General features: G+C 39.5%; 1 protein-coding gene across 9 annotated transcripts in view; it reads right to left on the minus strand.

Annotated features, from left to right (window-relative positions):
* The window catches only part of LOC132378867 (inactive N-acetylated-alpha-linked acidic dipeptidase-like protein 2), a 937,774-nt gene that overhangs the window by 254,187 nt on the left and 663,472 nt on the right, over positions 1–20,115 (minus strand). The window lies entirely within an intron of this gene.

A 20,115-nucleotide genomic window follows, 5' to 3' on the forward strand; every position in this document is an offset into this window, starting at 1 on the left:
AACCATCAAACATGCCTATTGAACTAAGCACCATCCCCACCCTCTCTTTGGTAAATCAGACAATCAGTTTGCGCTCTTTCTCCTTGCCTTCTAATAGAAACTGAAACATGAGGATCCTGTACAGTTGTACAGTGTTGGCCTGAGGAAGTAGATAAACTTCTAAGCAAGTGCTTTGAGTCTGCAGTCTGGTCCATGTTCAAAGACCCAGCTGCCAGCCTAAATCAGTATGTCACCACCATCATGGACTTTATCAGCAAGCATATTAAAGACAATCCACCTATTCCCACATTGGATGAACCAAGAGATTTCAGGGTGCAAATCAGGCAAATCTGATTTTAAAAAGAAATTGAGATATGACCTCCATGAAGCTATTATGGACGTCAACAGACAATCCTAGTCCAAAATCAAGTTCCAGACCAGCTGTCAATACTGGCAGGGCTTACATGCTATAACAAGATACTAAGTGAATTCAGGCCACACTGCTGACAACAGTGCATCCCTTTCCAATGAGGATAATGCATTTTATGCTCACAATGAACAGAAGGTAATTGGATCATCACTATCCACCCTGGCAGCCTCCACTGCATCTGAACCCACAGACACCACTGCAGACTTATGACCAGTTTGCTGGGGAGTGAACCTGTGAAGAGCAGCTGTCACCAACTGTGCTCTTAGATAAACTGGCGGGGATATCTGCAGATTGTTTCAAACTCTCCCTGCTTTAATCTGTATTAAAAAAACAACTACTATCCTGCTAGCCAAAGAAAAAGATGTTAATATTCCCCAATGACTACCTCCCAGTTGCTCTAACCTTCACGATCATGAAGTGTTTTGAGAGGCAATTCATGGCAAGATTTAATTTTGGCCTCCTAGGTGAACTTGACCCACTGCAACCTGTCCATCACCAAAGCAGATCTACTGCGGACACCCTTTACAAAGGGTGCTGAGACTTGGGACTCAACACCTCCCTTTATGACCAGCTCCTTGACCTCCTGACAACAAAGTGAAATCAGTAAGGATAGGCAACAACACCCGTGCCACAATTATCCTCAACACTGGGGCCACTCGGCTGAGTCCTCAGTCCCCTACTCCTCACATACTCACAAATGTGTAGCCATACTCTGCTCTAACTCCATCTATGATTTTGGAGACGATACCACCATAATGGACCGTATTGCAAAAAATAAGCGGGAGTTCAGGTAGGTGATAGTGAACTTTGTGACATGGTGTCATGGCAACGACCTTTCCATTAAGTCAGTGCAATAAAAGAGCTAGTTATTGGCTTTAGGAAGAGGGGCTGATGCTCATGCTCCTGTTTACTTTAACGATGCTGAAGTCAAGTAGGTTGAGCGTTTCCAGATCCTACCCTGGTCCAAACATGTTGATGCCTCAGACAAGAAAGCTCTCTAGCACTTCTATTCTCTCAGGAGGCAAATGAAAATCAGCACTTTCCCCTTACCTTCAATAATGTGGCAAAAATTTCTTTCAAGATCAGCAAATTCATTGTGTTATTATAACTGACAAATATTATATATAAATTGTTGCATACAGACAGGGACGGAGACCTGTCTTTTATTGAAACTTTTTTTTATTGGCAGCCTCATCTCAGTATCTACAATCCTTAAGAACCAGCTGAACAGCAGATATGACAGATTTCTACTCCTACATGTGACTTTTCAAAGTCTTGTATGAATGTATGATGCATCTGTTGCAACTCATATTGGTTTCAGGGGCTTCTGTACCTGATTTTACCAAGGTTGTAAGTACCACACTTGTTCAAAAATGAGTGGATACTTTGAGCTTATTTGCCTCAAAATTCATCCCCAATTAACTTCAGTAGAAGTGATTTGTTTGGAGACACGTTAGAGTGTATAGTTTCTATCCTACAGCACATTCAGTAGTCTTGAGGGGGAATTAATTTTGTCTTTGTTTTACTACATTAAAACAGTATATGAATCCAAGGTTTCTTTCTAGTTTCAAATTGTTGTTCTGTTTCTTCAATGACAGCAATATCTAAATAGCACAGTCTCCAAGGTGGTGTGCCAGGTTATGAAAATTTGCAACTACGTCATCACTCTGTGATGGATAAGGTAATCAAACTCCAGGGTCAGGTAGTGTTCCTAAACACAACTGATGATTGATGATGGTCAATGTAGTTTAATAACAGAATCCAATTATTCGGAGTCCTGATGTGGCTGCATGTGGAATATTGTCTACGGATCTGGTCTCCCTACTTAAGGAAGCATATATATTTACACTAGAGGGTGTTTTGTGAATATTCACTGGATTAATTGCAGGGGTAGCCATATCAGGAGAGATTAAACAGACTAGGCCTGTAGTTTGTCATCATTAGAAGAACAAGACCCCATTGAAACATTAGATTCTTATGGGCTTTATGATTAAGATGCAGAATTAATGTTCTCCTGGCCATGGCATCTAAAACTATAGGTCTTGGTTTCAAAATTAAGGATTTAGTATTGAAGATTGAAATTAGGAAGATTGTCTTCATCTGGAAGGTGATTAATTATTTACCCATGACAACTCTCATTACTCACTCACTCATTCAGTATATACTAAGCAAAGATAAATGTATGTTTAACAATTAAGTGAACCAAGAGAAACTGGAATAGCTGTTAGCTTGCATGGTAGCAAATTTTATGCAGTTGGTCCTGATAAATTTCAAGTTAAGTGAAATCCCAAATATAAAGTGGGAATTTAACAAGGGTAGTTCTGTTGGATATCAAGAAGAGGTGAGTAGACTTTCTACTGTTAGAGATGTTCATTGCCTGCTGACCAATTGTGTGGTCTGAATGCCATTTACCAGCCCAAGATGGAACATTGTCTATTATTTGTTATCAGTAGGCCCAGACTGCATCATAATTTAAGAAGTAGGGCAACATTGAGCAATCATCAGTCAACCTTCCCACTTCTGAACTTACAGTGTAGAAATGTGACAGGTGGTGAAACACCTGTAGAGTTGGGACACTGGCGAACTCCAACAGCCACAACTATACTCCTTGTGTTAGGTATGTATAGTCAAGATGGCACTGACCTGTGATGTCCATCAATATTGTGGCTCAGACTAGGTGTTGTTTTTAGGTTTATATGGATGGTTTTGGAGAATGCTCGAAGAGGTAAGGATCAGGGATGAGGATTTAGAGGTCAGGGGTAGCAAGTGAAGAGTCTGCGCAGGATTTTGAGTCCATGGACAAATGTCATCAATTCCTGAGGTTGGGTGGCAGGCACTGAGGAGACCAGTAATCTCTAGATTGGTGAGTCCCAGTCAAAGGGCGGTGACCATTCAAGTCATCAGGGTCCAGGGTCTGTGCGAGTCCAGAAGGCAAAGCTTAAAGGTCAAACCCTGATCAGCAAGTCCTGGGGTCAATACTGGTGAAGTTCAGGAGGAAAAGCCATAGTCCAAGTCCAAAGCACCTCTGAAAGGAGAAAGGAAAGGTCGCGGCCCAAAGGAGTCACAAGGGCATGGGTTATATGCAATGCAGGAGTCTAGGTCCGAAAGTCAAACCTGTGATCGGCAAATCCTGAAGTGAAATCCAAAGTAGGACGACTGATGTCTGTGAGTTTAAGAATCCGGGGACCAAGGACTGGAAGCTGTAGGCAGCCTGTCCTATGGTTAGAGGTCTGTCTGTGCGAGGGAGTCGGTGTCTGAGAGGGTAGGAAAGGGGTTAATTTTGCTGCTGTTGTCTTGTTAATGCTTGCTTGTTCTTCAAGCAATGTCCTTCAGAACATCAAGGCTATACTATGGTGGTGACAGAGTATGCGGCAACACTTGCGGGCTGTCTCCAGCACATCGTTGGGTGTATTAGTTGTTAACACAAATGACACACTTCACTGTTTCTACATACATACAATGAGTAAATCTGAATCAGAATATCTCAAGTTTGTGGACAGTTTTCCACTTGATTCCCAAAGAATTCAATTTTACTAGGAAAGTTGATACCAGACATGTTCAGGTTTGCCTGATCTTAAGAGCTGTCATGTTCACATCAGTATTCAGCTCTTTGATACAAATTTTGGTCAAGGTTAATATGAGGCTGGCTGCAGATGTGAATAAACTGCTTGCGAGCAAATGTCACTTGATAGTACCACCAACAACATCTTCCTACACTTTCCTGACAATCGACTACAGACTGATGGATCAATAATTGACCATATTGGATTTGTCCAATGCTTTGTGGACGTGATCGAGTTGGGCAAATTCAGAGAATGTTGGGTTTTTGGTAATGCCGTAGTTGCCTAATTGTGAAGCCTCTGGCTGAAAATAGCACAAAAGCTTTAATCATATCTTTGGCATTCATATACCGAATTCTGCCATCAATGAGGATGGGAATAGAAAATAGAAAGTAGAAGATAGAAAATAGAAATTTACAGCACATAACAGGCCCTTCGGCCCACAATGTTGTGCCGACCATGTAACCTACTCTAGAAACTATCCTGAATTTCCCTAGCACAGAACCCTGTAATTTTCTAAGCTCCACTTCCCTGTCTCAGAGGCTCTTAAAAGACCCTATTGTATCCACTTCCGCCACCGTCACAGGCAGTGCATTCCACGCACCCACCACTCTCTGTGGGAGTTACCACTGACAATCCCCATTTCCAAGCACCTTAAAACTATATCCCCTCGTGTTAGCCATTTCAGCCGTGGGTAACAGCCTCTGGCTGTCTTCACTATCAATGCCCCTCATCACCTTATACACCTCTATCAGGTCACATCTCATCCACTGTTGCTCCAAGGAGAAAAGGTCAAGTACACTCAACCTATTCTCATTAGGCATGCTTTCCAATCTAGACAATATCCTTGTAAATCTTCTCTGCATTCTCTCTATCATATCCACATCCTTCCTGTAGTGAGGTGAGCAGAAAAGAACACTGTACTCCAAGTGAGGTCTGACCAAGGTCTGATGTCTTTGAATCCTTCTCCTTGCAGAAGCTTAATTACCTATGATGCACAATTTGCAATGAGTGACTGCAGAACTTGGAATTGATCCACTGGACATCCACTGGTGAAATGCAATGTGTTGCATCGGCTCACACCACTTCATATTTACCTAGTTTAGATCTCTGCTAGAAATGTCATCTATCATCCTATTAAGATAGAAAGAACCTAAAACGCAACTGAAGTTTTCTTCAGTGAGAACAAACTTTGTTTCCACAGAAGCTACTGTGAACACTAACCACTTCTGTCATTGAGAAATTCATCTGTAAGAGATATATTAAAAATGACATGATCTACCAAGCTTTACTATTTCCGACAATGCCTGACAAAATCCTAGTCTGACGACTACACTTTTGAACACTTAGTCAGGTAGAGACATAGAAAGATACAATGCAGGCACTGATACAGACCATTTGGCCCACTGGGTCTGCACTACTAACTAACTGTTTTTTAACACAGACGCTCTCCGTACATTGTTATCAACTCATTGTAGAATCTTTCATTAACCTGCAAATTAAGGACAATTTGCAGAGGCCAATTAAACCCAAAACATCTTTGGGATATGGGAGGAAACAAGAGAACATTGTCACAGGGTGCTAGCATAATAACAGCACCCTAAATCAGGACTGATTGTTATTGGCATCATGAGGCTCTGGTTCTGCTAGCTGTCCCACTGTGCCACTTATAATCTTTCAACTGCACTGAGCAACTTAGTTATGGACATTAAAGTCCCCCACCCAGATTTCTTTCTTGGTCCTTGCTGCTTCCAGTGCTTCTTTGAATATGCTGAAGTAATGATTTATCAGATAATGGATGACAATCTGTGGTAATCTGTAGGAGTTTTCCTGATTATGCTTAATTTGATGATGTGCGTTCCAGAGCCTACCATGGCTCCAAATCCAAAAAAAAGCTATGGGAGCCTGCATGAGTCCAAGTTGCACACATCTCTTTGTGGAGTATAGTCCCTCTTAAAGCCTTAATCTGCCCTCTTCCATAATTTCTGTTATCTAGTATGTCCTAACACAACTTATTGCTCGTGAATATAACTTGAAACCTTTGCTGACAATTTTCATCCTGCTCTCACTTGCACCTGCTCCAACTAACTTATCCATATATTTCAACCTTGCTTCCTGTAAAGATGTCATTCTATTCTTTCAGAGCCTCTGGCTTTTTTTGCATCTATTCTGGTGATGCCACTTTTCATGCAAATGCTTCCCACTGTCATGACAATACAGTTGGTTTGGTACTGATATTTGACGAGGATGTCTCCGAATTCACGGAAGGAGTCACGAGCTTCTTCCGGAAGTGCTTCAAGGATGTTGCCCCCCAAAAATTGGTCAAGGTCCATCCAAACCAGAAACCCTGGATCAACAGTTCTGTGTGAATAGCACTTATTGCACGACACACAGCTGACATTGCCGGTAATCAGCAGGAGCTCAAGAAATGCAGCTATGATCTGTGCAAAGTCATCAAGGCAGTGAAACAAAAACACAGGGACAAGATTCAGACACAACTCTCCACCAATAACACAAGCAGCTTATGGCAAGGTCTGCACACCATCATAGACCTCAAAGCTAAGCACAATGGTGCTGCCAACATCACTACCTCTCTCCCAGAGCAGCTAAATCTTTTTTAGACTCAGTTCAATGTCGCCAACACTGTGCCCCTGAGGAGAGCTGCCGAAGTGACCAGCACCTTGGTCATCTCTGAGGCTGAAGTTCCCAATGAGCAGACAGCTGTAAGGCTGCGGGACTGGACAGCATCCCAGGGCGGGTACTCAGGATGTGCACAGCACAACTGGCAGGTGTGTTCACAGACATTATTAATCTTTCACTTTCCTAGTGTAGAGTGGCCTTCTGCTTCAAAACATCTACCATTGTCCCTGTCCCTAAAAAGACCAAGATAACATGCCCGAACAACTGGCCTCCTGTCACACTCACCTCAATAATAAGCAAATGCTTTGAGAGGCTGGTCAAGGATTACATCTGCAGCCTGTTACCACCCAAACTGGACCCCCTACAATTCACCTACCGACACAACCAATCGACAGATGACGCAATAGCCACAGCTCTACACACCGTCCTTACACATCAGGAGAAGGAGGATACTAATGTGAGAATGCTGTTCTTGGACTACAGTTCAGCTTTCAACACCGTAATTCCCTCCAAGCTTGACAAGAAGCTCAGAGACCTCAGCTTGCACCCTGCCTTGTGCAACTGGATCCTGGAGTTCCAGTCAGATCATAGGCAGACCGTATGACCCTCAACACAGATGTCTCTTAGGACTGTGTCCTAAGCATCCTTCTTTAATCTCTGTATAGTCATGACTGTGTCACCACCCATAGCCCCAAATTGCTAATTAAATTTGTTAACACTACATTGATTGGTCTAATCTCAAATAATAACAAGGCAGCCTGCAGAGAATAAGTCATCATCCTCAGGACTTTCTACAGGGGCACAATTGAGAGCATCCTGACTGGCTGCATCACTGCCTGGTATGGGATCTGTACTTCCCTCAACCACAGACTCTGCAGAGAGTCGTGCGGACACCCCAGCGGATCTGTAGATGTGAGCTTCCCACTATTCAGGGCATTTACAGAGACAGGGGTGTAAGAAGGGCCCGAAGGATCATTGGGGGCCAGAGTTACCCCAACCACAAACTATTCCATTGCTACCATCCAGGAAATGGTACTGCAGCATAAAAGCCAGAACCAACAGGCTCCAGGACAGCTTCCACCAGGCCATCAGACTGATTAATTCACACTGATAGGAACTGTATTTCTATGCTATCTTGACTGTCCTGTTGTACATACTATTTATTACAAATTACTATAAACTGCACATTGCACTTTTAGACGGAGGCATAACGTAAAGATTTTTACTCCTCATGTATGTGAAGGATGTAATAAAGTCACTTCAATTCAATCCAATAACTTGGAACAATGGTTTTAGATATCCTTCAACATAGCTGTCTGAAATTTTGCTTATCTGAAACAAAATCTTTCTTGATGCCAAGGAAATGAAGAAACTGCATTTTAAGCTGTGAACAAAGTGAACTACTCTAAATTTACAGGATTCTGCAAAAGTGCCCCCACATACTGTGTATGGCTGAAGTCCTCAAATTCTTGCAGGCATTGAGCCATAACTTCTCTCCCTTTTTGCAAGGAAATAAGTCATTTTATGATTTGCTCTGCTTGATGACCTGGCTGTAATCTACAGCAAGCAATAACAGTACTTGTAGACCAAAGCTATCAACCTACACTCATCCAGTAAAGCAGAGTAATGTGACAGAAACACCCATCAACTGGTTTTCGGTATATCAACTGTGACTGCTTCCGAAAAGTAATCTATTGGATATCATTCACTTAGTGATGTCTTTAGGATATAAAGGGTGCTATTTAAATGCACATTTTCTTCTCCCCTAATACATTAAATGTCTGTTTAACATGTATATCATGTTTATCAAAATCTATCAGGGTGAGAAAGGGTAGTGGTGATGTGTCTTGATGCAAATAATGTAAGGTTGTGGAGACAACAGATGAAGTAATCACAAAACAGAGAAGCTGAGTAATACAAGTTCATCCCCCATCATTGCAGCTGCCCTTTTTAATTATTCCTGAAATTCCACTCCATGGACTTCAGCTGCTTATATTGTACCTTTAACACAAGTGATTGAGGACACATTTTGAACTTAGTGATTAATAATACTCAAGACAATAACAATCAAGCATATCACCATTACATAATCCAACTCAATTTCTACAAAATACTGAACGTTATTGTTTTACTGCCAGTACTTTGACCTTCATTCTAAAAAAAACTCATTAGCATGCTGCTTAACACACTAAATCGCAAAGCCCATTTAAAACACACCAAATGATCCTGAATGCTAAGTAGTTTCATCGTGACAGTGTGAACATTTTATTAGCTTCAGCAATGTACTACACTCAGAATAAAACAAGGCCCCTGCAGATCTATTATCTTCATAACTCTATCAATTTTTAGCCTTTCAGATTTCCCTTTTATACAGCAGATCATATCATCTTGAAGTTGCCATTTTTAGCATTTTATCTAAAACAATCCATCGGTACAAAATATAACTAATATTAACAATGTCTGAATTAAACATCAACTATATAATTATGCGATTAATTTTTACCCATTATTCAAATGTGTATATTATATTCCAAATTAGTTTGCAGTAGTTACACTTAAACTTTATTTTAATGACAGTCAATTATAAAATAAGCTCATCACACTTTCATTGTTGATGCTTCAGGTGTTTTAGATATCTTATGATTAGGAATATTAAACTAATAAGGCGATTTCTTTCAAACAGATAGAGATATAAACAATAAACCAATTTAGTGCAGTTTAAGATGATTTTTCCCCAAAATTAAAATAGGATGTATTTAACATGGAAGATTGGGTTTCAGCAAGGTGAAACTTCAATTAAATTTTCTGGCAATGGCATGGTTCAAGGCATCAATAGAAACTTTGTGAATGAGATTTATGCCATACTGTATTTAAACAACAGATGGTGAAGAATGAAGCAGTACGTCATTAATACCTTATTTTCAAAAGAACAAATGGAAACACAGAATATATTGTGCAGTGGGTTGTTAGGATGCTGAGTGGTGAAAGGTTCAAATCCCAGAAAGAGTGGATAATGGGAGGCAAATAAAATACTTCTTAAAGAAACGTGCAACGATATTGGACAACACATTTCTTCACCAAGTTCCAGCAACCAAATGAGCAGATTCCAGTTTTACAAAATTTTATAATACACTCAATATTCTCTTGAGTTGGTTTGAAAGCAGAATAGCCCTTGAATTATGGTACTCAAGCTGACTACTTATGTAGACGTAATGCTTATGCTGGTTTACTGAAATAAATGAATGGTCTCCAGATTGCTGTTCCGGATGACTTGGAAGAAACAGTCCTCATGTGCATCATTTTCATTTTTGCAATGCTTTTCTTATGTGGCCAAATTAAATTTAATGCTTGAATCCTGACAAGATTGTCAGGGGAATTTGAGGGGAAGGACAACCTGCCAGAAGAGGAAGAAGAAAGTTGTATTTCAGCTGGAGGCGATATCAATCAGAGAAATGAGAAAAAAAAAGCTAATCAGTATCCTCACTGGAATGTCCCCACATGCTCCTGTTACAGTTCTAACCACACAGCCAGCAAGAACTGCTTTGCTGATAGCCATTAAGATCTCAGCATCTCTTAAATTCTATCACTCAACCTGGCCCAAATTGGAACTAGAGGTATCTGCAAAATGTCAGTGTGTCAGACACTATTGCGTAAGGAAGGTCACAAACAGCTATTCCAAGAGAAATGATGACATAAAATTTTCCCTTACCCTAACAAAGCAGGCAGAATGAACAGACAACTATTTTTATGGATTGCAGATTTCCAAATGTTGCACATGCCATTGTATGCACATTAAGTGACATGAAACAGGTTCCAACTAATGACTATTTGATCAAATCATGACTCTTTTCTATTCTTTGTGCTAATTTAAACACTGAATTCAAACATTTACACACATATATCTTAGTATGAAGCCAGTTATACACAACCACAATGTAAGGGTTTTCTGCTTGGTTATTATAAAAATCAGAAAGCTCTTTGGAATATAAAAACTGGAATGGAGTTTTATAAAATAAGGGCCTCTCACACAGTTCATTACTTGCCAAAGGCACAATGCCCAGCCAGCCTGGAATAAGCATAAGTCTGGCTAAAGTTGTGCCTGATAAGAATCTGAGAGAGGACCCTCATGGGCAGTTTGTGAGTAAACTAACAACCTGCATGCAGCAGATAAGGAAAATAATGAGTTTGCATGGTTAGAACCCAAACTAGAAGGACCATCTCTTCAGCTTCTGTTTTTTTTTGTGACTGGAATAGTGACGGGATTGAAGTAATTTATTATTGAACTGAATAATAAAGAACAGAATACTAGAAGGAAGAAGGGAGAAGAAGACAGGCTGAACCATTCTTATGATAAAGTGGCTCAAAGGCTTGAGGCCTCTGAGTCTCCTGCATATGTCAGGCACAAACAGGTTGCAATTTCACTTCAAAATACCACTGTATTTGCATGTTTGTGATGAAAGACTCGACAACATTGTATCTTTATTTCTGCAACATCACTGGACTCATGACCCAATCTGGTGCCAGAATCATGACATGCTGAAGCCAGGGGGCCAATAGTAAGTGGTAAATTGGATCCAAAATTGGTTCCAAGGCAGAAACCAGAGGGTAATGGTTGATGGGTGTTTCTATGACTGGGAGACTGCTCCAGTAACATTCCACAGTACTCATTAATAGGTCCCTTGCTCTTTATAACATGTTGATATGATTTGGACTTAGATGAAGGGGAAAAATAAATATGTTTACACACGAAACAAAAATTGCTCATGCAGTTAATCTGAAGAATGATTTAGAATGCAAAGAGATAAAAATGGATTGGCCAGCTAGACAGAGAAGTGGTAAGGAATTTAATCCAGACAAGTATGATGCAAAGGAAATATACAGTACTATAAAAATGAAATCATTCAGTTACGTGATGGGACAAAGGGACATTGAATTTCACATCCACAAACACTTACAAGTTCATAATGCCCTTAAAAAATCTCAGCTTTCTTTTATTAGCTGAGGCACAGAATATACGAGCAGAGAGACAGGGCAGGACTGTCCACAGCACTAATGATAGTTAGGGTTCTGTGTACAGTTCCAGTTACCATGTTACAGGAAACCTGCAAATACACTGGAGAGGGAGAAGATTTACAAGAGAAAACTGTATAACCTGGAGCAGTTTCTAGAGATGTGCAATAAGTCAAGGAATAGTGGAATAGTAAAGATAAAATCAAATCTGGTTAAAAGGGCACATAGGATGCTTCCCTTCACAGAATGTGGCAAATGCAAGAGATTATGCAAATACAGTTTTAATTAGGCCACTGCATGACAGGAAAATGCAATTGCAACGAGTGTTTAATAAATTTCAAGATGCTGCCAAGACTGGAGAATTTTATCGATGAGGAAAGATTACAATATGCTCTTGCTGTATCCTTTAGTTCAGAGGAGCCTGAAAGAAGATTTAACTGAGGTGTATAAAATTATACGGGCCTAAGTAAAGGGAAAATGTCTAATTCCCTTAAAAGAGGTGCCTAAAACAGTGGGACAAAGTTTGATTAGGGAAGATAGTAGAAGGATTAAAGTGAAGATGACAAAATACTTCTATCACTCATAAAATAGTGCAAAACTGGAACACAGTGCACTAAAGGTAATGGCAAAAACACTAATCACATTTGAAAGTACTTAGCCGAGTGCATGAATGACAAGCTGTGAACTACAGGGTTATGGAACTGCTCTGGAACACAGAAGTTGACTGTGTAGATTTTTGTAATGGATGCCAATAGGTGAAATGAGAATCACCAGTACTGCAAATTGTCTAGGTTTCTATAAAATTTCCATCATACTTTCCCATGTACAATTAAATCTGAAGTGATTAGATTTTGATTTTGTCATTGAGAGAAGAAAAAAATCACAATAGCACTCAAATAAGGAACTGAGAAGTCTTCAAATATTAATATTTTGTTACTATCTTAAAATGCATTTCTGGAAATAAAGCAGCCACGATTATTTTCAAGGTATAGCTAATGTATAAACTAAGATATTAACATTTTAACCATAGCATCTTCATGTGAAATTCATTCATGCACCTCATAAACCTTCTTACAGATAACTAATAAACTTTTTGAAGCCAATAGCAAACAAATTTTTAAGAATTCCATTTTGCTGATTAGCAGGCATAACTATCAAGAAAGTTAGCTTAAAAATTATCCAATATACAAGTAAGTGTTTAAAAACAATATTGATTACATGAGTTTAAAATGAGATTAACAAAGAAATACAAATATCTGAACAAAATAGTGAATTGAATTAGAAGAAAATCTGTCATGACAAGCTGCTAAAAAGATTTTTGACCAAATAAATCAGTAGCTCACACATGAAGCATGCGTTTATCTACTATCAGTGGTTGTTTGCAAAAGGTTTACTCAGCCCATTTGGTGGACCATATAATAGATGGGAATGAAATATGAAAGTAACAGAAGGGCCCAATTTTGTTGTTTGTCAGTAATTTAATTAGAATTTATTTCAGTGCCATATTGTTCCAATGGATATGTAAAGTAAGGTGTGTTATAGCTAATGTAAAAACAACATTTTACAGACAAAATTTCATTTGCACTGAATTTACAATGTTGTCTTTTGAAATACATTTCTCATCCACTGCATGAATTTTTTATTCTGCAGCAACTTCATATTCTGCCAAGTGCTTTATGCAGGTTCAGTTCAATCAACACCCTGGTGTTTTTCATGATATGAACATGATCTTGAAAGAGGAAGGTACATTAAAATTGAGAATATTCTATTCTAAAATCTATTTGATGAAATTGCATGAATCATTCTAAATGTCTTTCTCTTTCAACCAGATAAAAAGAGGAAAAGGAAAGTCAAAGATCTGTAAGCAGCAATTGTAAGATATTTTTTCCTCAAAAAATTCTAAGCCTTTATTCACTACCTTCATTTATATAGCTGGACAGAAAGAACGTCTTTGTAATGAAACATAACAAATTGCAAGATATTGGATTGTTAGAGAAAAGTACGACTAGAAGAACAACACTAGACCTCTAGCAGTACACTAAGGCATGGTAAAAAGGAGACTGAGGGGTCTGGGATTAAAAGAAAAGTCACCACCCATTGGACACTTCAGAGAAGTTTGAATGGGAGAAGTCGAAGGACCATCGTCCTGGTGCAAGTCGATGGGACTGTGCAGAAAACGAGGTCAGCATGGATTAGAGGACTGAAGGGCCTGTTTCTGTGCTGTGGTGCTCTGTGATTCAATGGCTTGAGGAGAAGAATAAATCAGGGATGAAGGATACATGTAATAATATTATAACTCGCATGAGAATAAGCAAACATGACAGTTCGATGACAAAAATGGAATACATTGAAGTTTGTTCTAGATTTTTTTTCCAATAAAAAGAATAATGAACAGTTTCCTTTAGAACTGGAATGGTAAAACGAGTCAATATTAGTTCATTGCCTTGTAATAAAGAAGTTCCAGGGAAAAGTAATCTTAGAATAAACAAAAGTCTGAACTCTGAATAAAGTAAAGACAAGCAAGTTAACCTGTTAGTTTCATAAAATTACTTAAGCTATGTAATGATAAGTGAGCAACATCTAGTAATTAAAGAAATAACTCAATGTGCAATTAAAAATAAAAATTCTGCAGATAAAATTCTCCATGAGGCTCTCAAAAAATTAATATTGTGTTAGTTTTAGGGAATTAGGTGGATGTAAAAGGAGGGTGGGAAGATGGGAGTACACAAGACATCTTCAAGGAGCGGTGTCTCAGAAAGGCAGCATCTATTATTGAGGACCCCCAACAACCAGGGCATGCCCTTTTCTCACTGTTACCATCAGGTAGGAGATACAGAAGCCTGAAGGCACACACTCAGCGATTCAGGAACAGCTTCTTCCCCTTTGCCATCCAATTCCTTAATGGACATTGAACCCGTGAACACTACCTTACTTTTTAAATATGTAGTATTTGATTTTGCACAATTTTAATCTATTCAGTATACATAAACTGTAATTGATTGAATGATTTTTTTCTTCTTCTATATTATGTATTGCATTGAACTGCAGCTGCTAAGTTAACAAATTTCATGACACATGCCGGTGATAATTTAGCTGATTCTGATACTAATTCTGATGCTTATAATTCTAAAAGCACAAGAACAGGTTCAGCAAAATGGGAAAGAACATGAGAGGTGAAATATTATTTATTTATTGAGATATAGCATAAAATAGGCCCTTCTGGCCCCTCAAACCACACTGCCGTGCAACACCCGATTTAATCGTAGCCTAATCACAGGACAATTTACAATGACCAATTAACCTACCAAGTGGTACGCCTTTGGCCTGTGGGAGGAAACCAAAGCGCCCGAAGGAAACCCATGCAGTTAAGGGGAGAACATACAAGCTCTTTACAGACAGCAATGAGAAATGAAGCTGAGTCACTGGTACTGTAAGGTGTTGTGCTAACCACAATGCTACTTTGCCGCCCATACCATGTCTCCAAATATGACGTGGAGGGATATTAAATAGTCCACTTTCATAGAAAAGGCAAAAAACTATAGTATATTTTTAAAAATGGGAAACATTGATAAAAGTTTGAAAAAGGATAAAAATAATAGATAAGGAAAGATAAGAAAGATATTGTTATTCTAAAGGACTAAGGTGCGTTTGCAAACAAATTCAAGAAGGTTAATATGCTGCTTGAAAAGCAATTATTGTCAACTTTTACTGCAAAAGACCTGTAGTATGGTAGTATAAAAGGTCAAAGTTCATCTCCACAATACAGTACTTGCTGCTGAGTTACTGCAAGTACCCATTGGGTTCTACAATGATGCCTGACAAGCAACTGCACTGATCTTGACATTGATAGAGGCATTAACACCAATGCAGCTTACGTCCAATGCAATTGCACAGACAGATCATGATGTCAATTTCCACACATCACTGATTTGTTTGTCAGATTTGTCAAGCTGGACCTTGACCTTGTAGCTAATGCCACATCTTATCCTTTTAGGCAAGGAGAAATACTTGCAACATCTTGCAGTCTGCCATCTACTGTTGTACAAAGGAGGTTACAAACTAAATTTCATTCTTTCTTACTAGAGAGCCGCAGACTGAGCAAGTATGTGAAGCCCCAAAGATTTTGAATTTGCGTTTAAGCTGGGAGGCCATCCCAAGCACTTAGTTGTTCTGGTTGACAGTTTATTAACAGCAATCAAGGAGAGAACATAAAGAAGAGTGTAAAATGAGGGAAGAGAGGGAAACAGAACACAAACAAAGCACTCTAACAGCTATGAAATAAGGAGCTGTAAGAAGTGCCCAGCAGCTCTGAACATACTGATGGAGAGAAAAAAAACTATAGAGACAGCCGTAGAGGCCAGTTCTGATACAGAAAACCCAAGTTATCTGAAGTTGTAGAAGTCCTGTGAGCTGTAGCCAAGTGGAAGATGAAATGATGCTAGTTATGCTTAGAAAAAGCGACATTATTACAGTCCAGGAGGCCACAGCCAGATAAGCCAGAATGGGAGGGATATAGGAGCAGAATTAAGCTATTTGGCCCAAGAAATCTGCTCTACCATTTCATCACGGCTGATCCAATTTTCCTCTCAGCCCCATTTCTGTCTTCTCCACGTATTCCTTTATGACCTGACCAATCGAGAATCTATCAACCTCTGCCTTAAATATACATAAAGACTTGGCCTCCAGAACAGCCTGTTGCAAAGAATTCCACAGATTCACCACTCCCTGTGTAAAGAAATTCCTCCTCATCTCCATTCTAAAAGGACGCCCCTTTATTCTGAGGCTGTGTCCTCTGGTCTTAGACTCTCTCATCATAGGAACCATCCTTTCCACGTCCACTCCTTCAAGGTCTTTCACCATTTGAGAGGTTTCAATGAGTTCACCCTTATTCTTCTGAACTCTAGTGAATTTAGAGCCATTAAACATTCTTCATACGACAAGCCATTCAATCCTGGAATCATTTTTCTGAATCTCCAGTTTCAGCACATCCATCTAGGATAAAGGCCCAGACCTGCTCACAATACTTCAAGTAAGCCATCAACAGTACTTTACAAAGTTTCAGCATTATATTCTTGCTTTTATATTCCAGTCCTCTTGAAATTAATGCTAACATTGCATTTGCTTTCCTCACCATGCACTCAGTCTGCAGACTGTCCAACAATAGAATTTTATTAATGACATGTCCAAAAGCAGGCAGCGATTAATGGTTTTTGAGAGACAGGAACATGGTAAATGTCTGTGTGAGGAGTGGCGCACCACACAATCCTTCGTTCCACGCCTTGTAAGGCATGGAAGTGCCCGACGCTGGCCTCTCAGGCCCGAATTGATCATCATCATCATCAATCTAGTAAAATAACCAAGGTCTTAAACTAGTGGCTTAGTTGATAATTTGTAAAAATTATTGAACATGGCCATTTATGAAAGTTTCAAATTCATATTTATTTATCACATGCACAACACATCCGCTGGGGGCAGCCTGCAAGTGTTGACAACCATTCTGGTGCCAAGACAGATACCCATAATTTTCAGCAGAAAAACACAAACACAATAACAATGGAATAAGACAACAGCAAAATAGGCCCCTTTCCCACACTCTCAACCTTCTTCCAGGACTGCATTCAGACCCTAAAACTGACTATCACAGCTATATCCTTACACTGCTATCACACTGCATATTTGAAGGACCTTCTTCAGACGCATGAAATCATCTCCTACTTTGTATCTCATCCTCTTCATCATCCTGATTAGAAATGGCAAGTCTGTTAAGGTATTCTTGAATTTCTTTCCAGTCAAAACAAATAAACAGCTACCAGCAATTTCCACTTACGAAATGAGTTCTGGATTTGGGTATTGCAGGAGTGAGGGTTATAAAATGTGCTCCCTTGCTCAGATGACAAGCAGATAATAAACACAGTTAACATTAGCTGATGGCAGTAATCATATAAATGAACAGACAAGAGGTTCTGCAGATATTGTAAATCTAGAGGTTCATCATGAAGGGTCTTGGCCTGAAAGTCGACTGTTTATTTCCATCCACTGATGCTGCCTAACCTGCTGAACAAAGAGCCCTAAGCTGACATACCTGGAAGCAGGCACATGCTTTTTAATGGGTGATCTAATTTAGCCTTCACTAACTTTTATTTAAATTATATGGACACTTTCAGTTCCTGGTCTCCTCAAAGGAATGCAATGAAGATTTATTGAACAAATTTATTATGATGAGGAAATTGTCCTATGAAATGTCATCGAGTAGATCAGGCTCAAGTTCAAGCAGATTGGGGAAAAAGGGGGTGATATAATATACATTTATATGTGATTTAACAATGTAAGCACTGAAAGAATGGCTTCCTATATGTTGGGGTCAAAGTCTGAAACTACGGTCCCAATGAAGGGTCTCGGGCCAAAACGTCAACTGCTTACCCTTTTCCATAGATGCTGTCTGGCCTGCTGAGTTCCTCCAGCATTTTGTGTGTTGCTGAGATAAGGAGAGTTTTCTGAATTATTTCAATCATTGGGCTTTGGATGGTGGATAGGTGACTGAGATTGTCATAGTTTTAGATAGGAACAGCATCTAGACAAACAAATCGCATGGACAATTGTAAAAGAAATATATCAGACACGATCTTACTGAATGGTTAATCGTGTGGAACAGAATTTAATATTTCTATTCCAACTTCTTAAATTCCTAACTCAGAATGTTCCTTCTTGTCAGATCTAATTTCAGCTATGGTGCAAAGATGGCAATCTTGCTACTGCGTCAGTTGGCCACAGATTCAAACTTCACTCCAGAGATTTGGGCATGTTTTAGAGCAGCACTAAAAAGTTTAGCACAGAGTGCCAAACTTTGTACAGGATATTAAATCAACACCCAAATAATTGAGAAACAGATGCTGGAGTCTGGAGCAACAAGCAATCTGCTTGAGGAACTCAGCAGTTTGATTAACATTTGTGGAGGGGAAAGAATTGTCAATGTCTCAGGTTATGAAGCTGGTTTCAACCTGAAATATTAAAACCTCTTTGCTCCCCAGAAATGCTACCTAACCTGCTGACTTCCTCCAGCAGATTGTTTGCTGCCCCGAATAAATTCTAACACTACTTCCAAGAAAAGCTTGGGATGATCCTATGTTTCTCTACCCAATATTCACATTAGCAAAACAGGTTAACTAGTAGTTATCACATTGCCACTTCCACTTTGGGAGCAAATTGATCGTCAAGTTTCTTATCATTCAGCACCAAAGATGCTTTGTTTTTGCTCTGAAGCACATTGAGTTATGCTGAGTCATAAAATAAATTAAATAATCTACTTTTTCTTTCTCACCATAAAATTCTTACTTTATTCCACATGTAAAAGATAAAAATCTGGAATGCACATGATTAGATCAGAATCAGAATGAGGTTCATTATCACCAGCATATGATATGAAATTTGTTAACTTAGCAGCAGCAGTTCAATGCAATACATAATCTAGTAGAGAGAAAAAAAATAAAATAAAAATAATAATAATAAGTTAACAAGTAAATTAATTATGTATATTGAATAGATTTTTTAAAAATGTGCAAAAACAGAAATACTGTATGTTAAAAAAAAGTGAGGTAGAGTCCAAAGTTTCAATGTCCATTTAGGAATCGGATGGCAGAGGGGAAGGAGATGTTCCTGAATTGCTGACTGTGTGCCTTCAGGCTTCTGTATCTCCTACCTGATGGTAACAGTGAGAAAAAGGCATGTCCTGGGTGCCAGCGGTTCTTAATGATGGATGCTGCCTTTCTGAGACACTGCTCCCTAAAGATGTCTTGGGTACTTTGTAAGCTAGTGTCCAAGATGGATCGGACTAGATTTATAACCTTCTGCAGCTTTCGGTCCTGTGCAGTAGCCCCTCCATACCAGACAGTGATGCAGCCTGTCAGAATGCTCTCCATGGTATAACTATAGAAGTTCCAGGTTGGTGCTGTGGCACCACTCCACTAGTTGGCATGACTCACTCCTGTATGCCCTTTCGTCACCACCTGAGATTCTACCAACAATGGTTGCATCATCAGTAATTTTATAGATGGTATTTGAGCTATGCCTAGCCACACAGTCATGTGTATATAGGCAGTAGAGCAGTGGGATAAGCACACACCCCTGAGGTGTGCCATTGTTGATTGTCAGTGAGGAGCAGATGGTATCACCAATCCGCACATTGGTCTTCTGGTTGGGAGGTCAAGGATTCAGTTGCAGACGGAGGTACAGAGGCCCAGGTTCTGCAGCTTCTCAATCAGGATTGTGGGAATGATGGTATTAAATGCTGAGTTACAGTCGATGAACAGCATCCTGACATAGGTGTTTGTGTTGTCCAGGTGGTCTGAGGTCGTCTGAAGAGCCATTGAGCTTGCATCTGCCATTGACCTATTGTGGCGATAGGCAAATTTCAATGGGTCCAGGTCCTTGCTGAAGCAGGAGTTCAATCTAGTCATGACTAACCTCTCAAAGCATTTCATTACTGTCGATGTGAGTGCT

The sequence above is a fragment of the Hypanus sabinus genome, chromosome 2 (assembly GCF_030144855.1).
Source record: "Hypanus sabinus isolate sHypSab1 chromosome 2, sHypSab1.hap1, whole genome shotgun sequence".
Taxonomy (NCBI): domain Eukaryota; kingdom Metazoa; phylum Chordata; class Chondrichthyes; order Myliobatiformes; family Dasyatidae; genus Hypanus; species Hypanus sabinus.